Consider the following 19360-nt stretch of genomic DNA (forward strand, 5'->3'; position numbering starts at 1 on the left):
AAAGAATTTGAGTATAGAGAACCCCGTGTCAGCTATACTGTTAAAAAATTTAGACACAAGGTGGATGAAGTGTGTTATTTTGTTGAGAGAGAGAGAGAGGGAGAGAGATGAAAGGTCCTCTTTGCAACAATGATCTTCTATATGCATATTCATTTTTTTAAAAATCTTTTTTTTTTTCTGGGTATTGAGCCCTCTCTTCTTCAAAGATCGTTCCATAGGTAGATTCCGTTGAGCCTCGACAGAGCGTTTTTTTATCGTATTCATATTCTTAGATTCAACAAACATGAGATGTGTCCCACACTTGAAGAAGTACATCAAATTTTAGAGATATCCCTTTGCTTTCAATCTTCCAAGCTATATTCAAAGTTTCCAATCGCTTAACAAAGCTATAATCAGTAATCACAAATGCTCAAGTGTTATAATTTGCTTTCAGACTAAAAACAAAATGTATTTATTGGTGTATAAAATATATACTCATTGGACACATTACATAGCCTTTCCAGCCATGTTTTTTCTTATACCTAAAAATTCATAATCATCGTCATATAAACCGAGCTAAAAAAAAAAGCTAAAGAGGAGAAATCATACACACAAATGGTACATATCACATTTGAATAAAGAGTGGGACTCCAAGAGACTTCTTTGTGTGTTGAAAACAAAATCTGTTGGACAATCTTCACTGTATTTAAAAGATTTAATTCTATTGTGTACACAACAACAAATAGAATTTAAAGAAATAAAGAAAATGAGAGAATTTATTTGATTACAAATATCAAACTCGAAATAAAAATAAATAAATAAAACTACAGATTTTATTTTGTTACAAAAACAAAATTAAAATCTGATTAAATAAACAAATAAAAACAGAATAAAATTAAACAACTTACTTGGTTAATTTATTTGAATAACTTTTCTGATCAAGTCCAGTGTTTAACACTGTGTCCTTAAGACAGATTCGTCCTCTCCACGGTGCTTTCAGAATTTGGACGTCTATCTCCTAGGATGAAATGATCTTACCACAAACAATAGCAGCACTACAAATTGTTTGCCTTACGAACACACTAAGTGTTTACACTCTTTCTTTCGGAAATAAAATGCAGCAAGATGAAGAATATAATTAGCAGAAGTGAAATACGAAATTTCTGAATTAACCAAAACATCAAATGAGGGTGGTCCTATTTATAGATGTGAAGGTGGCTCTTAGATTTGAATTGAACAGGTATGTGGCTAACCAATGGATTTTATTGAATTCTGGATTTTAATTTGAATTGAAAAATCCAAACCAATTTAATTTGAATTCTGGATTTTATTTTAATAAAAAATAAAATTAAATTCAAATGTTTTTGGCCCAAAAAGATTAGAAGCCCAACCACACACCACGCACCCGCGCCCAAGCCCAGCCCGCCTGACCGGACGGACCGCGGCGGCGGCGCGCGCGCGTGTGGTGATTTTTGGGTCCAATGGGTCTAGCCTATTTTGCCCATAACCTCTCCCTCTAAAACACTTGGGTACCCCTTGGGGCACACCCCAAGTATCTCACCCTAAGCCTTATAAACCCTTTCAAAACCTCCCACCAAATCAATGTGGGACAAGCCAATTTACAACCTTAAGGAATTTCCACCAAAACTCCATTTCCATGGAGCACACTTTGGCTTCAATTTCCCATTCACTCGGTAATGGTTTTGAGCAACCAAATATACCACGTGAATCACAACGCGGCATAGAACGCGTTACCACTTTGACCCGAGTAAATCGATACTCGGGGCCCACCTAAAAAATAGACCAAACTTGAGGAAAAATTAACCATTTCCAACAATCCCCCATATGAATGGAATTTGATGACAACGGAAATGCAACAATATGCAGACTTAACGAAAGAGTATAAGTCGAAAATATCTTGCATCAGGATAGGTAGTTTTCGGCCTTGAACCTTCCCTAGTGATAACCTATCGGACTTACTGGCTAACCAATGGACGCGATGCCTTGAATTGTTCAGCCGTTTGTGTAAGCCAAGACAATAGATTTCACACAAAATATCTTCTAACACATCGTGGTTCTCACTGTTGTGTTCATTTTGGCCTTGAACGCGCCTGGTTTTCATAAGTGTTTCTAGAGAATTTAGCCTTTGCATTCTCATAGAACCGGCCCCAGTTCAACACTCATATAGGTGATTCTTATTGTGAGTATCTCTTTATACTCGTCTTGATTTTATGCCTTAATCAAGATATAAGTAATCATTAAAAGCAAAGCTTATCCTTATACCCCTGCATACAACATATGTTGCAGATATCACTCTCACCATAGGAATGGGTAGGAATTTTAATCCCTTGGTGATTTCTGGCGAGCCATACATAACTTAGTTGTCCCTTTGAACTTAGTTCTTGGGATCTCCAGTCATATAAGTAGGGTTACCATTATGACGACTCTTATGTAATAGGCTTTAATCCCATCCCCTTCGATGAACTATACACTAGCTCTTTTGTCAAACATTTTGTTAACGGATCCGCAATATTCTCTTTAGATTTTATATAATCTATTGAGATTATTCCGTTTGACAACAATTGCCTTACGGTATTATGTTGACGACGTATATGTCGTGACTTACCGTTATACATGTGATTCTGTGCCCTGCCTATTGCAGATTGACTATCACAATGAATGCAAATAGCTGGCACAGGTTTTGGCCACATTGGAATGTCTTCTAAGAAGTGATGAAGCCATTCTGCTTCTTCACCTGCTTTGTCTAAAGCAATGAACTCGGATTCCATTGTGGATCGTGCGATGCAAGTTTGTTTCGTGGACTTCCAAGAAACAGCAGCGCCGCCTAGAGTAAAGACATATCCACTAGTGGATTTTGAATCTTTAGTATCCGATATCCAATTGGCATCACAATAACCTTCGAGTACTGCTGGATATCGAGTAAAGTTCAAACCATGATCACGAGTAAATCTTAGATATCTAAGAACTCGAATGATCGCTTTCCAATGGTCTTCTCCAGGGTTACTAGTGTACCTACTCAATTTACTTATAGCATAAGCTATATCAGGACGAGTACAATTCATTAGGTACATTAGGCTTCCAATAATTTGGGAGTATTTTAATTGAGACACTGCATCACCTTTATTTTTCGATAAATAAAGACTGATGTCTACAGGTGTTCTAGCTAAATTCAAATCATCCTTGATAAATTTATCAAGAATTTTCTCAATATAATGAGATTGAGATAATGCATATCCGTCAGATGTTTTAGTAATTTTCATTCCTAATATAACATCTGCGACCCCCATATCTTTCATATCAAATCTTTTGTTAAGCATCTGCTTAGTTGATTTGATCATGTTTTGACTGCTTCCGATGATAAGCATGTCATCCACATAAAGACAAACTATGACATATCCTTGGTCAGTGTTTTTAACATAGACGCATTTGTCACATTCGTTTATCTTAAACCCATTAGTAAGCATCGCTTGATCAAATTTTTCATGCCATTGCTTAGGTGCTTGTTTTAATCCATAAAGGGATTTTACAAGTCGACAAACTTTCTTTTCTTGCCCTGATACTACAAACCCTTCGGGTTGTTCCATATAGATCTCTTCATTTAGATCACCGTTTAAGAAAGTTGTCTTAACATCCATTTGATGTATTTCTAAATTAAACAACGCTGCTATAGAAATAAGCATGTGAATGGATGTTATTCTTGTCACAGGGGAATATGTGTCAAAATAGTCCAGACCTTCCTTTTGTCTGTAACCTTTAACAACAAGTCTTGCTTTATACTTGTCAATTGAACCATCTGCTTTCATTTTTCTCTTGAATATCCATTTATATCCAAGAGGTTTAGAACCTGGTGGAAGATCCACCAATTCCCAAGTATGATTCTGCATAATGGATTCAATTTCATTATTAACAGCCTCTTTCCACAAAGGTGCTTCAGGACCTGTCATTGCTGCCTTAAAGCTTTGAGGTTCATTTTCTAACAAGTATGTCAGAAAATCTGGACCAAAGGATTTTGATGTTCTTGCTCTCTTACTTCGCCTAGGTTCATCATTAGTTAAATCCTGTTGGTCGAGACTATTACTAGTCTCTTGTGTTTGATTGACATTAGGCTCTTGACTTTGTGTACAATCATAAGTTCTTTTCTGTGAACTTAATTCCTGTCCTATCTTGTAAGGAAAGACATGTTCAAAAAACACAGCATTCCTTGACTCTATAATAGTGTTCACATTTATATCAGGTATATCTGATTTATAAATCAGAAACCGATATGCACTACTATTCTGAGCATAACCAATAAACACACAATCTACTGTTTTTGGTCCTATCTTAGTCTTTTTAGGAACAGGTACTTCAACTTTTGCCAAACACCCCCACACTTTTAAGTATTTGTAGGAAGGCGATCGACCTTTCCACAATTCATAAGGAGTGCTGTTGGTTTTCTTGTGGGGTATTCTATTAAGAACAAAATTAGCAGACAATATTGCTTCCCCCCACAAGTTCTGTGGTAAGCCTAAACTTAGTAACATGGCATTCAGCATTTCTTTTAGGATTCTATTCTTCCTTTCAGCAATTCCATTTTGCTGTGGAGAATAAGGGGCAGTAGTTTGGTGAATAAGGCCATGTTGTGCACAAAATTCATTTAATGGTGCATCATATTCACCACCCCTATCACTTCTGATATAAATCAATGAATTTTAAAACAAATTCAAGAAAAAACCAAAATAACTAATGCAAGAGATACACCCCCATATTAATAAAATGGTTCATGGTTTAACAAATTCTACTACGCAAGTAAAATAATTATTAATGACATCTCATGTCACATAATTCAATAATCAACATAAAAGATTTCTTAAATTACCTTCCAATTAAACGGACTGATATAATTACATACATCTTCATGTTTAAATTTCTCTGGTGTTCAAACACCCATTCAAAATTGATTAGAAATATTCAAATTAACCTGCTTATGTCCAAAGTCGGCATAACAATTTATCATTCCAAATCACTTGAAATTATTGTTAAGAAATAACTTGAGTTGATATCATACATGCATATCAAACGCATCAACTAAAAATAATGAATTAACAAAATAAATTAATCATGCACGATCCTATCACTTGCATCATGAAATAAAAGGATTCTCAAATCATAAATAAAATCCAACGCATTTAAACTTTAAACTTCAAAATGACAAAACATACCTTCATTTAATCAGTTTGATTTGTACATAAATAAACAAATTAAATATGCATTAAAATGTTCTTCTGAATATATATATATATATATATATATTTTTTTTTCGACTCAAGTGCAGAAACAATTCAAGACTATGAATCCACATTGTAATAAACTAAAATTAGTTTGTAAAACTAATATTTTATTTTAGAAACAAATTCTTCCATGTATACTCACGATGAACTATGATAAAGTTAAAATAATTAACACCTTTTCACAAAGGGCTCAAAAATAAGTGGTCTACCAAACGAAACCATAAGTTACATGATTGATTAACAAAATTAATTTTCTAGTTACTAAAACCAGAAAATAAATTACAATACAAAATAATTTTATTTTCCTTGTTACTAAAACTAGTAAAATAAAATACCGAAATAATATCTGATTACAAAAATCAGAAAACCAAACCACAAATTAATTTTCTAGTTACTTAAACCAGAAAATAAATTATGACACAAAATCATTTTACTTTTCTTGTTACTAAAACTAGAAAATACTGTAATTTTATTTTCCTTATTACTGAAACTAGAAAATAAAATACCACAAAACTATCTGATTACAAAAATCAGAAAAAACACAAAATAATTTTCTAGTTACCAAAACCAGAAAATAAATTAAAACACAAATTAATTTTCTAGTTACTAAAACCAGAAAATAATTATAACAACAAAATAATTTTATTTTCCTTGTTACTAAAACTAGGAAAATAAAATATCACAAGAATTTTCTGTAATACCAAATAATATTCTGAATTGTTAATGACACCAGTATCGTACTACTAGTTGTTGTTAAAGAAAAGAGACAGTATATTACTACTATCTGTCAAATAGCATAAATCACTATTTGTTTTTCCAACCAGAATATTAATTTGAAAACACAGAAAATTAAATACAATGAAGATACCCAAAAAAGTTTCTGTCTTCAGATTGTTGGACAATCTTCACTGTATTTAAAAGATTTAATTCTATTGTGTACACAACAACAAATAGAATTTAAAGAAATAAAGAAAATGAGAGAATTTATTTGATTACAAATATCAAACTCGAAATAAAAATAAATAAATAAAACTACAGATTTTATTTTGTTACAAAAACAAAATTAAAATCTGATTAAATAAACAAATAAAAACAGAATAAAATTAAACAACTTACTTGGTTAATTTATTTGAATAACTTTTCTGATCAAGTCCAGTGTTTAACACTGTGTCCTTAAGACAGATTCGTCCTCTCCACGGTGCTTTCAGAATTTGGACGTCTATCTCCCAGGATGAAATGATCTTACCACAAACAATAGCAGCACTACAAATTGTTTGCCTTACGAACACACTAAGTGTTTACACTCTTTCTTTCGGAAATAAAATGCAGCAAGATGAAGAATATAATTAGCAGAAGTGAAATACGAAATTTCTGAATTAACCAAAACATCAAATGAGGGTGGTCCTATTTATAGATGTGAAGGTGGCTCTTGGATTTGAATTGAACAGGTATGTGGCTCTTGGTTTTGAATTGAACAGGTATGATACCTGTTGGGTTTTGAATTCAAACAGATTCAACAATTCAAACAGATAGCAATTACGGGAAGGGCCCTGTTTGGGTGTGCATTAATTCCAAAACAGTTTATTTCTGTTTGAAAATGGGAAGGGCCCTGTTTGGATGAACAAAAAATCCAAACCAATTTAATTTGAATTTTGGATTTTATTTTAATAAAAAATAAAATTAAATTCAAATGTTTTTGGCCCAAAAAGATTAGAAGCCCAACCACAGCCCGCGCCCAGGCCGCCTGACCGGACGGACGGCGGCGGCGCGCGCGCGTGTGGTGATTTTTGGGTCCAATGGGTCTAGCCTATTTTGCCCATAACCTCTCCCTCTAAAACACTTGGGTACCCCTTGGGGCACACCCCAAGTATCTCACCCTAAGCCTTATAAACCCTTTCAAAACCTCCCACCAAATCAATGTGGGACAAGCCAATTTACAACCTTAAGGAATTTCCACCAAAACTCCATTTCCATGGAGCACACTTTGGCTTCAATTTCCCATTCACTCGGTAATGGTTTTGAGCAACCAAATATACCACGTGAATCACAACGCGGCATAGAACGCGTTACCACTTTGACCCGAGTAAATCGATACTCGGGGCCCACCTAAAAAATAGACCAAACTTGAGGAAAAATTAACCATTTCCAACAAAATCCATTTAAAAGATCATCTGGGACCGGACAATTCTTCTGGAGGGAGGTTGGGAGTGGAGTCGGGAAGGTTGTTGAAATCATTATTTTGGTGGTAGTTATTGACGAACTCTTGCCGGAACATCTCCTCATTCTGCCACTCTTCCCACCTCTCCGCCAACCCATCACCTTCAAGCATGCTGACAACTTCCGACATCTTGGGATGTTCCATTAGGTAGCTCAGCATGCAGAGCAAAGCCACATGGATAAGTTGCTCCACCTCATCTTCAACATAGTTTCCCTGCATGTTTGCATCAACTAGTGTTAGAGCATCTCCAATGGATGGCTAAATCAGCTGCCAAAGCCATAATATAGCAGCTTGGGCAATCTTGGCTTCTCCAATGGCATGCTATAACAGCTGCCAAATTTGGCAACTGCCAAATCAAGTGCCAAATTTGGTAGCTACTTTGGCAGCTATCAAATCTGCCAAGTCACCCAAAATTAAACTATTTTCTTTCTTCCCTCATTCCCTTTCAGTTGGGATTTTCTAGAATGCATGAAGTTTTATATAAAAATATTGAACAAGAATTCATCAATATTCTAGAATTCATCAATATTCAGCAAATTCATCAAATTCATACCAAAAACAGATTTAAAAATTTCATCAAATTCATACCAGAATTCATAAATAATTTCAGGAAGCCCCTGGTTCACCTTTCCATATCAAAATTTCAGAATTCATATCAAAATTTTAGAATTCACAAATAATTTCATACCAAAAAGTTTCAGGAATACCAACATAAATAATCTCAAATTAATTTCTCAAATAATCCATTATAATGTCAAAAAATCCAAAGAAAAATACCTGGATTTGATGGGGGCTACGGCTTCCATTGATCCGAAGATGGTATGAAATTCTGAAGAGGATGATCCGAAGAGGATTGATCTGAAGAAATTCTGGATTCGATCCAAATTTCATACTAGGTATTTTTCAAGGTATTTCTTCTGGGGCTACAGCTTCCATTTTTTGAGGTATTTTTCTTCAGATTGATCCAAATTTCATACCAGGTATTTTTCTTCAGATCGAAAAGGGTTGAAGCTGAGGGTTGAAAAGGGTTGGAGAAGAGAGTTGAAGAGAGAGAGAAAGAGAGAGCTTCAGATAAGAGAAGATGGGGGATGATCATTGCTCCGAAGATGAAGTGGATGATCATTGATTCGAAGATAAAGTGGAAGAGGGGGAGATGCTGATCCGAAGCTGATCTGAAGAGGATGATCCGAAGCAGAGATCCGAAGCTCTCTCCTTCTGATCTTCACTCATCCGAAGTTTGTTTCGAAGTTGTGCTCTCTCTCTCTCTCTCTCTGAAGTTTCGAAGTTGTGCTCTATCCCATTGATCTCTGAAGTTAAGAGTAGATCTGGAAACTTTCAATTATGGGAATTTGTGAAATCGTTCGAAGTGTGCTCTATCCCATTGATCTCAGCCGTTGATTAATAATAATCCAATGGCTGAGATCCAAGTGTGCTACTTTATTCATTAAAAAAAATAAAAATTACATAAAAACATAACTGAAACATATCTACAACGGCTCTTTTTTATGTTAAAACGGCTATAAAAAAATGGCTCCTTTTTTTTTTTTTTCTATAAATACAAACCTTCTCTGCTATCTTTTTACTCAATTTCATTTCACAACAAACTTTCTAAATTACATTTTTATTTATATTTTCTTTACACAATCGGTATGGAAGGTTCATCAAAAATAAAAAGAGGAAAATCATTCACCATTGCTGAAGATATGGCACTTTGTAAAGCTTGGTGTCACATTTCTGAAGATCCAATTGTTGGCAATTCACAATCTTATATTCATTTTTGGGGGAGAATTTATGAAAATTATTACTCCCTTCAGAATGATCAGTTAAGAACACAAACTTTTATCCAATCTCGATGGGGTACAATCATGAAATGTTCTAACAAATTTCGTGGATGCTTAGCGCAAGTCGAAAATCTACACCCAAGTGGGATGTCTCAAGTTGATCTAGTAATATTTCATCTTCATTTATTACGTTAGTTTTTTATTTTATTTTATTTCGTCTCATATAAAAATTAAATAATTACTTAATTCAATATTGATACATATTTTATTTTATCTAGTAAGATCTTATATTTTATTTTATTTTATTGATACTTAATTCAATATTGATACAGATGCTTCAAGCAAAACTTTTATACCATCAAGATAAAAAGAAACATTTTGCTTTTGAACATTGTTGGTCAATCTTGCAAAACAATATCAGGTGGCAAGATGTAACTCCTACGAATACGGTGAAGTCAAGGATACAACAATTTTCCCCTAATTCAGCCCCCGATTCCCCTATGGATAATTGCATTTCTTTTGAAGATGACACAAGTCCAAGTGTTGGTAACAATCCAACTGTTGGTGAGGGCAATGTCTCTGCAAGGGGTAAAAGGACGATGGGTAGGAAATCTGCAAAAGAGTTATTTCGAAGAAATCAAGTCATTGAAACTGAAGTCCAAAAAATGAGTACACAATTAGACACATTTAACCTCCACCTTGCTAAGAAAGAAAAGAAAAAAGAGGAAAGAGAAGAAAAAAGGATTCAAGCACTACAGTAGATGAAAGAACTTGAGATGCAAAAACATGAGTTTGAGATAAGAAAGGAAGAACACCAAATAATGACTACGGACATTTCTCATCTGGACCCTCAGATGAAAGCGTATTACACAATGCGAAAAAATGAGAATTTCGCCAAGTGGTCCTCAAATGTGAGCAGCCCAAATTTTTATTTCCCCTTACCTCCTGATGAATAATTACGGGATAATGTAATTTTTAAATTTGCAATATCATTTATTTTTTGATGTAATTGTTAGTCTTTATTTGCAATGTAATTTTTATTTTGTAACGAAATTTCATGTTTTTATTTTTATTTTTGAGTATTTTGTACTTCACAATGTAATATTATTTTTTCAATGTATAATGTTCACTAATTTGTATTATTATTTAATATTTTCAATAAAGTATAATGCAAAAAAATAAATATATTTTTTTCAAATGAAGGCAATAAAAAGACAAAATACATTAGTTGATATTAAATGAAGATAATTTTATTATAATAAAAAGACATTATAATATAAATTTTTCAATTTTTCTAATTTTTCATTTTTTTTATTTGTCTAGTTGGGAATAATATAAATATATAATTTTTTAAACAAACAGGTAAAAAAATGTCACAAAAGACAAAAAAATAAACAAAAATAAAATTACAAAAAACCTATATCCAAACAACACCTACAAAGTTGGAGGGAAAGTTGGTTGAGATTTACCAAAAATAACAAATGACCATTGGAGCACCATTGCTATAATTTGGTAAAATAACACTATTCATTGCCAAATTATAGCAATAGCAACCCCAATATAGCAACAACCATTGGAGATGCTCTTACAATCTTCCTGTCTTTCAAAATTCCTTTCACCTGAATTTTTCAGGTATTTTGAATCACAGATGTCAGATGACAGGTTATGAAATGATCTCATTAATAAGGAAGAGCACCGTCTATCAACTACATTCTAAATTAGAGAAAGCGACAAAATAGTAAAAAAAAAGGTCACAAAATCAGACATTTGAAAACAGATAATAAAAAAGAAAGGGAGAGACAAAGGTGGCTTATGATTTTCAATTTTGATTCAAAATTTCCTTTTCTTTGTCCAAATTGAAATGTGTGAAAACTTCAATCCTAAAATTTCAATATAGAATTTATGATGCCCAAGGTAAAGGCTGAGCCTTATATAGTATTATGGTTTATTTTTCTTTTCAAGGTTTAATACTATGAAATAAAAGATGACTAAATTCTAAGTTTCCTAGCATTTGAAAACATGATGGTCATTTAAGACTGTGATTCTGTAAAAATTAGCAAATCATGATGATGACAACTCTCTTCAATGTAACTGTTGAGTAGACTTTACTTTAAAATGCATTGAGTGAGACATTTTTTTTTTGAATACCACCATGAACATTACTCCTGTCACGTCCCAAGTTCCGTGACAACGCCGCACACTCATTTAAGTGAGCATGCAAGGCTAAGAGTGCAACACATAACTAACAATGTAAAATACTCCAATCAAATCCTTAATTATCATAATACTAAAATCCATAAAAAAAATTGATTATTCTTATCATATGAAATTATCCACCAAGTCCACTAATAAAATCCATTAACAAAACAAATAATCCAAGTACTTAAATCATAGTCCTACTCTCGACACTCCCATATGTAAAAAAAATCCCGCGCAGCTCTACTCTTCAGAATCTGAAAAAAATAAAATAAGGGTAAGCTAGACAGCCTAATAAATAACCAACCATCACTGCCAGCTGGATCAAGTATTAAAAAAATAAAAATAAATCGATAATCAATAAATATAAATTTTTCTACAGTTCAATAAATGAACAATTATTTGTAAGATGGTTTCATAGCTAAAAATAAACAATGTACAATACATTTTAAATGAAAAGCCAACAAGATAATTCAAAGTAATTCATTGTTCAAATCGATGGTTCAATATTCAGATGGTTCAATGATTTGATTCACAAAACCCAAGTCTTATTGACTACGGTCACATAGCTCGTGACAAGGCCCAGAACCACACATAGGCCGGTGGTAAAGCCCCAAAAGAAACTAGTTTCTGTGCCAATAAATAACCCCCATTGGCTAGGGTCCAAATCATAGTCAGACTAGAGTGATGTTCAAAATTCACACAATACACAAATTTTAAATAAAACATTCGATATTTTCAGAATAAACGTTTAGTACAATTTTCATAATAGTTTCACCAAATATTCAAATAATTTTCATAATAATATTCGATGTTGTTTTATACTTGACCCATATTTTATTTTAAGAGAACAGGAAAGTTACGAATAAATATTTATGATTTTAAACGATTCGATAGGATTAAAAATAAACCAACAGTGATAGAGGGTTACTTACCTCAAACAACTAAAATAATATTTCCCAAGCTAATATCAAATTACCAAGATCCACCTCAATCTCACAAACCTAATAAAATATTATACCACATAAACAATTATTATTGATCACCATGATGCATCTATCATTCTTTTCTTTATAATGTAATAATCTAATCCTATAGTCTACAAGTAAATTCCAAAACCCCAAAATACATACACCCAATCAACATACAAGATACTATGTCTAAAGAAATAGTTAGGAGTACCATAAAAACAAATCTTACCTCCAAGAGATGATTAGATCAAAGTCACCAATCTATGAATCTTCTTTCTTTTCTTTTCTTCTTCTTCTTCTCTCTTTTTTTTTTTTTTTCTCTACTGCTAGATCTGCCGCAGCAGCCACAACATCAATACCTCTATTTGTTTGTGCTTCTATGTTTCCAAGACCTAAAGCCCAAGTGGGCCTATAACCCAATCTCCCAAAATTACAAACTTAACCATCTAAGTAATAAAAATTTAAAAAAAACCACCTCATAACTAATTCCTTGATGTTACTAAAATGACCCATATAAATTAATTTAATTACTACTTTATCCAAAAATAATTCTACACATAAAAATTTGGATTTTACATTCTTCCCCACTTAAAAGAAATTTTGTCCTCGAAATTTGACATACCTGGAGTCTCAAAAAGTTGTGGATACTTTTGTCTCATTTCATCCTCAAGTTCCCAAGTAGCTTCTCTTTTCGAGTGATTACTCCATTGAACCTTAACATAGTGAATGACTCGATGCCTCAAAACCTGTTCCTTCCTATCAGCAATTCGTATAGGGTGTTCTCATATGTCAAATCCTCCTTAAACTGCAACGGTGCATGATCAATCACATGACTAGGATCCGGTATATACTTCCTTAACATTGAGACATGAAAAATACTATGAACTCCAACTAGTGAAGGTGGTAGGGCAAGTCTGTAAGCTACCTCACCAATTCGATCTAAAACCTCAAATGGTCCAACAAATCTAGGACTCAATTTACCACGAACACCAAACCTCATTACTCCTTTCATAGGAGACACCTTAAGGAATACATGGTCTCCAACCCCAAACACCAAATCACGTCTCCTGTTATCTGCATAACTTTTCTGTCTACTCTGTGCCGTGCGAAGTCGTTCTCTAATAAGATTGATCTTGTCCACTGTTTGTTGCACAATCTCAGGCCCTAACAACTTCCTTTCACCCACATCATCCCAACAAATAGGTGATCTACACTTTCGTCCATATAAAGCCTCATATGGTGCCATCTGAATGCTCGCATGATAACTGTTATTATAAGAGAATTCCACTAAGGCCAAATGCTCATCCCAAGAACCTCCAAGATCGATAACACAAGCCCTCAACATGTCTTCCAAGGTTTGAATAGTTCTCTCTGGCTGTCCATCAGTTTGAGGATGAAAGGCAGTGCTAAAATTCAAACTAGTGCCCAAAGCTGTATGCAAACTCTTCCAAAACATAGATACAAATCTGCTATCTCTATCAGACACTATGGTCACCGGAATACCATGCAACTTCACAATCTCCTTGATATACAATTTTGCAAACTTCTCTAAGGAGAACCCTACCTTAAAAGCTAGAAAGTGAGCGGATTTGGTCAATCGATCAACGATAACCCAAATAGCATTGTTACCACCTTGGGTCCTAGGCAACCCTGTCACAAAATCCATGGTAATATGTTCCCACTTCCATTTGGGAATAGAAAGAGGTTGTAACTTACCTGCAGGTCTCTGATGTTCAACTTTCACTTGTTGACATACCAAACATTGAGCAACATACTGAGCAATTTCCCTCTTCATATTATTCCACCAAAAGTTCCTCTTCAAGTCTTTATACATTTTAGTGCTTCCTGGATGTACAGTATATCCTGAACTGTAAGCTTCTCTTAGGATTTCTCTCTTGAGCTCTAAGTCATTAGGCACACACAACCTCTCTCCAAATCTCAAGGTTCCATCTTTATGCATACAAAATTCCATCTGTAGCCCTATTTCCATTTCAGCCTTAAGTTTTTGCAACTGAGGGTCTCTTCCTTGAGCATCTTTAATTCTATCAATCAATGTGGGTTGAACCCTAAGGTTTGCCAACTGCACTCCATCGTTGTGCCATCTAATCTCAATATTCAACCTCTGTAAGTCCTCAAAGATATTCTTTTGGTCAGTGATCAAGGTAGCCAAATTACTCGGGGTCTTTCTACTCAAGGCATCCGCCACTGCATTAGCTTTTCCTGGATGATAATTGATAGTCAACTCATAGTCCTTTAATAGCTCCAACCATCTCCTTTGCCTCATATTCAATTCTTTTTGAGTGAAAATATACTTCAAACTTTTATGATCAGTGAATATCTCACATTTCACCCCATACAGGTAGTGCCTCCAGATTTTCAATGCAAACACCACGGCAGCCAACTCCAAATCATGCGTAGGATAATTCTGCTCATATGGCTTCAACTGCCTAGACGCGTATGCCACTACCTTATCATTTTGCATCAGGACACAATCCAAGTCCATCTTCGATGCATTACTATAGATGGTAAAACCTTCATCTCCGGACGGAACTATAAGTATTGGAGCACACACCAATCGACTCTTTAGATCTTGGAAACTCTTCTCACAATCATCAGACCACTCAAATTTAACCCCTTTTTGTGTTAAACGAGTTAAAGGCATAGAAATTCGGGAAAATCCCTCAACAAACCTTCTATAATATCCTGCTAAACCCAAGAAGCTACGAATTTCAGTGACACTAGTAGGCCGATTCCATTCCACCACCGCCTCCACTTTCTTGGGGTCAACAGACACCCCATCTTTGGATATCACATGACCCAAAAATGATACACTCTCCAGCCAAAATTCACACTTCTTTAATTTAGCAAATAATTTCTTCTCCCTTAATATCTGCAACACTATTCTCAGATGTTCTTCGTGCTGCTCTTTACTCTTTGAGTACACAAGAATGTCATCAATAAAAACTACCACAAACTGATCTAAGAAGGGTTTAAATACTCTGTTCATTAAATCCATAAAAGCTGCAAGCGCATTGGTCAACCCAAACGGCATCACTAAAAATTCATCATGCCCATACCTAGTTCGGAAGGCTGTCTTAGGTATATCTTTCGCCCTAACCTTCAACTGGTGATAGCCAGAATGAAGGTCAATCTTAGAAAAGACTTGTGCTCCTTGCAACTGATCAAATAGGTCATTTATCCTAGGCAAAGGATATTTATTTCGGATTGTCACCTTGTTCAACTCTTGATAATCAATGCAAAGGCGAAAACTACCATCCTTCTTTTTCACAAATAAAACGGGCGCACCCCAAGGAGAAACGCTAGGCCTAATAAAGCCCTTATCTAGTAACTCTTGTAACTGTTCCTTCAACTCTTTCAACTCTGCTGGGGCCATCCGATACGGAGCCTTGGAGATAGGATCCATGCCAGTTATCAATTCAATGGCAAACTCAATCTCTCTATCTAGTGGCAACCCCGGTAACTCTTCAGGAAAAATATTGAGAAATTCCTTCACAACTAGAATATCCTCTAACTTCAATTCAGTCTCACGGGTATCTCTCACAGAAGCTAAATAGCCCTCGCAACCATTCCTTAACAACCGTCTAGCTTGCAAAGCTGAGATTACCAGAAGAGGAGTGTTAACTCCACTACCCACAAAGCAAAATTCTGGTTGATTAGGAATCTGAAATACTACCCTTTTGCCTCGACAATCAACAGAAGCATAATTGGTTGCCAACCAATCCATTCCAAGAATTATGTCAAAGTCCCGCATATCTAAAACAGTTAAGTCTACAAGCAATTTCCTATCATCTATACTAACCACACGAGATTTGCAAATTAAGTCAGCAACCATAACCCCTCCTATCGGGGTTTCAACACATAAGTCGATCTCTCTAGAGACATATTTCCATCCATGTTTCTTAACAAATCCCATAGACACAAATGAATTTGTAGCGCCAGAATCAAATAACACATGTGCATAAACAGAAGACACTAAAACAGTACCTGACACCACCGTGTTGGAAGTCTGAACATCTTGTTGCGTGAGTGCGTACACTCGACCCTGAGTCTTTGGCTTATGACCTCCATTTTTCTTTTGACTTCCTGAAGACCCTTTGTCTGTTGATGCTCCTTTATTTGTCCATGCTTTCTGTTCAATCTCATGCCCCTTCCGATTAGGGCAATCAGCTATCCTGTGCCCCTGTTGCCCGCAAGAGAAACAAGCCCCAGTATTCCAACGACACTCACTATCCCGATGGAATCCATTACACCTAGTGCATTGTACCCGATCATTCTTCTTATCAACACTACTACCCATAGTTCGACTTCCCCAACTCCCAACCGAAGAAGTGTTTTGTCTCTTAGTATTGCCCTTCGAATTGTTAGCTTGGAAGTTGGAAGAACTAGGCCTCTTCTTATAATTCTCTTTTTTCTCTTCTTGGGCTCTGGTAAGGCCACTCTCAACTAGCAAAGCCTTATTCAACACTGCTCTAAAAGTAGGTAACTCGAAAGGAACCACTTGTTGCATAATGTTCGTTCTTAGTCTACCTTCAAACTTTCGTGCTCTGCTATCCTCATCTGCTTCAAATGCTGATGCAAATTTAGACAACTTCGTAAGCTCAGCTTCATATTCTGCAACCGTCTTATTCCCTTGCTCTAACTTCAAAAATTCCCTCTATTTTTGTAGACGAACACTCCTAGGGAAGTATTTCTCATTGAATGCCTTCTTAAACCTTTCCCATGTATAGGGGTTGGCATCATGCTCGTGTATGCGCTTCTCCATCTGCCACCAATCATTAGCTATCCCTTGTAGCATAAACGTAGCACAGGTCACCTTCTGATCATCCGTACACTCAAAAACGGGAAACAACTTCTCCATTTCTGTCAACCATTTTTCAGCCTCCAAAGGGTCTGTGGCTCCGTCAAATGCCAAGGCTATCTTCTTAAACTCGGTAATGTTACAACGTGGCCTTGGTTGTGGCCCAACACCTGGCTGCATCCGCTGTTGTTGCTTCATAAGTCTAGTCAAGTTATTCCCTATGGTGGTTTGTTGTTGCACCACCCCGGCCAATGTTTGAAGCACTTGAACCATTTCAATTGTATTGGGGATTGCAGCTTGTCTTGGTGTCCCAACTCTTGCCCCTGATTTCCTCCGACTGCTTGAGAACCACTACCATTATTAGTCACATTCCCTCGCCGATTGCTATTACCAGTCCGTCGATTCGTTTGACCCTGGCGTGTATTCCTAGCCATATTTGCTAATGTCTCCTCATGTTCCATTGCAACCTAAATGCATCAATAATAAAATCTCATCTTATTCTATTCTCAAGTCCCTATAACAAGTAAATAAAAATAACATTATATCAAATTATAAGCGTTCCCAATCCTATATCTACCCAATCTCACCACTATTTTATACCAGCCTTTAAAATTACAACCTGGCTCTGATACCACTAAATTGTCACGTCCCAAGCTCCGTGACAACGCCGCACACTCATTTAAGTGAGCATGCAAGGCTAAGAGTGCAACACATAACTAACAATGTAAAATACTCCAATCAAATCCTTAATTATCATAATACTAAAATCCATAAAAAAAATTGATTATTCTTATCATATGAAATTATCCACCAAGTCCACTAATAAAATCCATTAACAAAACAAATAATCCAAGTACTTAAATCATAGTCCTACTCTTGGCACTCCCATATGTAAAAAAAATCCCGCGCAGCTCAACTCTTCAGAATCTGAAAAAAATAAAATAAGGGTAAGCTAGACAGCCTAGTAAATAACCAACCATCACTGCCAGCTGGATCAAGTATTAAAAAAAAAAAATAAATAAATCGATAATCAATAAATATAAATTTTTCTACAGTTCAATAAATGAACAATTATTTGTAAGATGGTTTCATAGCTAAAAATAAACAATGTACAATACATTTTAAATGAAAAACCAACAAGATAATTCAAAGTAATTCATTGTTCAAATCGATGGTTCAATATTCAAATGGTTCAATGATTTGATTCACAAAACCCAAGTCTTATTGACTACGGTCACATAGCCCGTGACAAGGCCCAGAACCACACGAGGCCGGTGGTAAAGCCCCAAAAGAAACTAGTTTCTGTGCCAATAAATAACCCCCATTGGCTAGGGTCCAAATCATAGTCAGACTAGAGTGATGTTCAAAATTCACACAATACACAAATTTTAAATAAAACATTCGATATTTTCAGAATAAACGTTTAGTACAATTTTCATAATAGTTTCACCAAATATTCAAATAATTTTCATAATAATATTCGATGTTGTTTTATACTTGACCCATATTTTATTTTAAGAGAACAGGAAAGTTACGAATAAATATTTATGATTTTAAACGATTTGATAGGATTAAAAATAAACCAACAGTGATAGAGGGTTACTTACCTCAAACAGCTAAAATAATATTTCCCAAGCTAATCTCAAATTACCAAGATCCACCTCAATCTCACAAACCTAATAAAATATTATACCACATAAACAATTATTATTGATCACCATGATGCATCTATCATTCTTTTCTTTATAATGTAATAATCTAATCCTATATTCTACAAGTAAATTCCAAAACCCCAAAATACATACACCCAATCAACATACAAGATACTATGTCTAAAGAAATAGTTAGGAGTACCATAAAAACAAATCTTACCTCCAAGAGATGATTAGTTCAAAGTCACCAATCTATGAATCTTCTTTCTTTTCTTTTATTCTTCTTCTTCTCTCTCTTTTTTTTTTTTTTTTTTTCTCTACTGCTAGATCTGCCGCAGCAGCCACAACATCAATACCTCTATTTGTTTGTGCTTCTATGTTTCCAAGACCTAAAGCCCAAGTGGGCCTATAACCCAATCTCCCAAAATTACAAACTTAACCATCTAAGTAATA

At 34.9% G+C, this 19360-nt stretch overlaps 1 pseudogene; it reads right to left on the minus strand.

Moving 5' to 3' along the window:
* Positions 1–7423: 7423 nt before the first annotated feature.
* LOC114289856 (uncharacterized) overlaps positions 7424–19360 on the minus strand; it is a 45194-nt pseudogene continuing 33257 nt past the window's right edge.

The sequence above is a fragment of the Camellia sinensis genome, chromosome 2, assembly GCF_055761805.1.
Source record: "Camellia sinensis isolate YWXY chromosome 2, ASM5576180v1, whole genome shotgun sequence".
Taxonomy (NCBI): domain Eukaryota; kingdom Viridiplantae; phylum Streptophyta; class Magnoliopsida; order Ericales; family Theaceae; genus Camellia; species Camellia sinensis.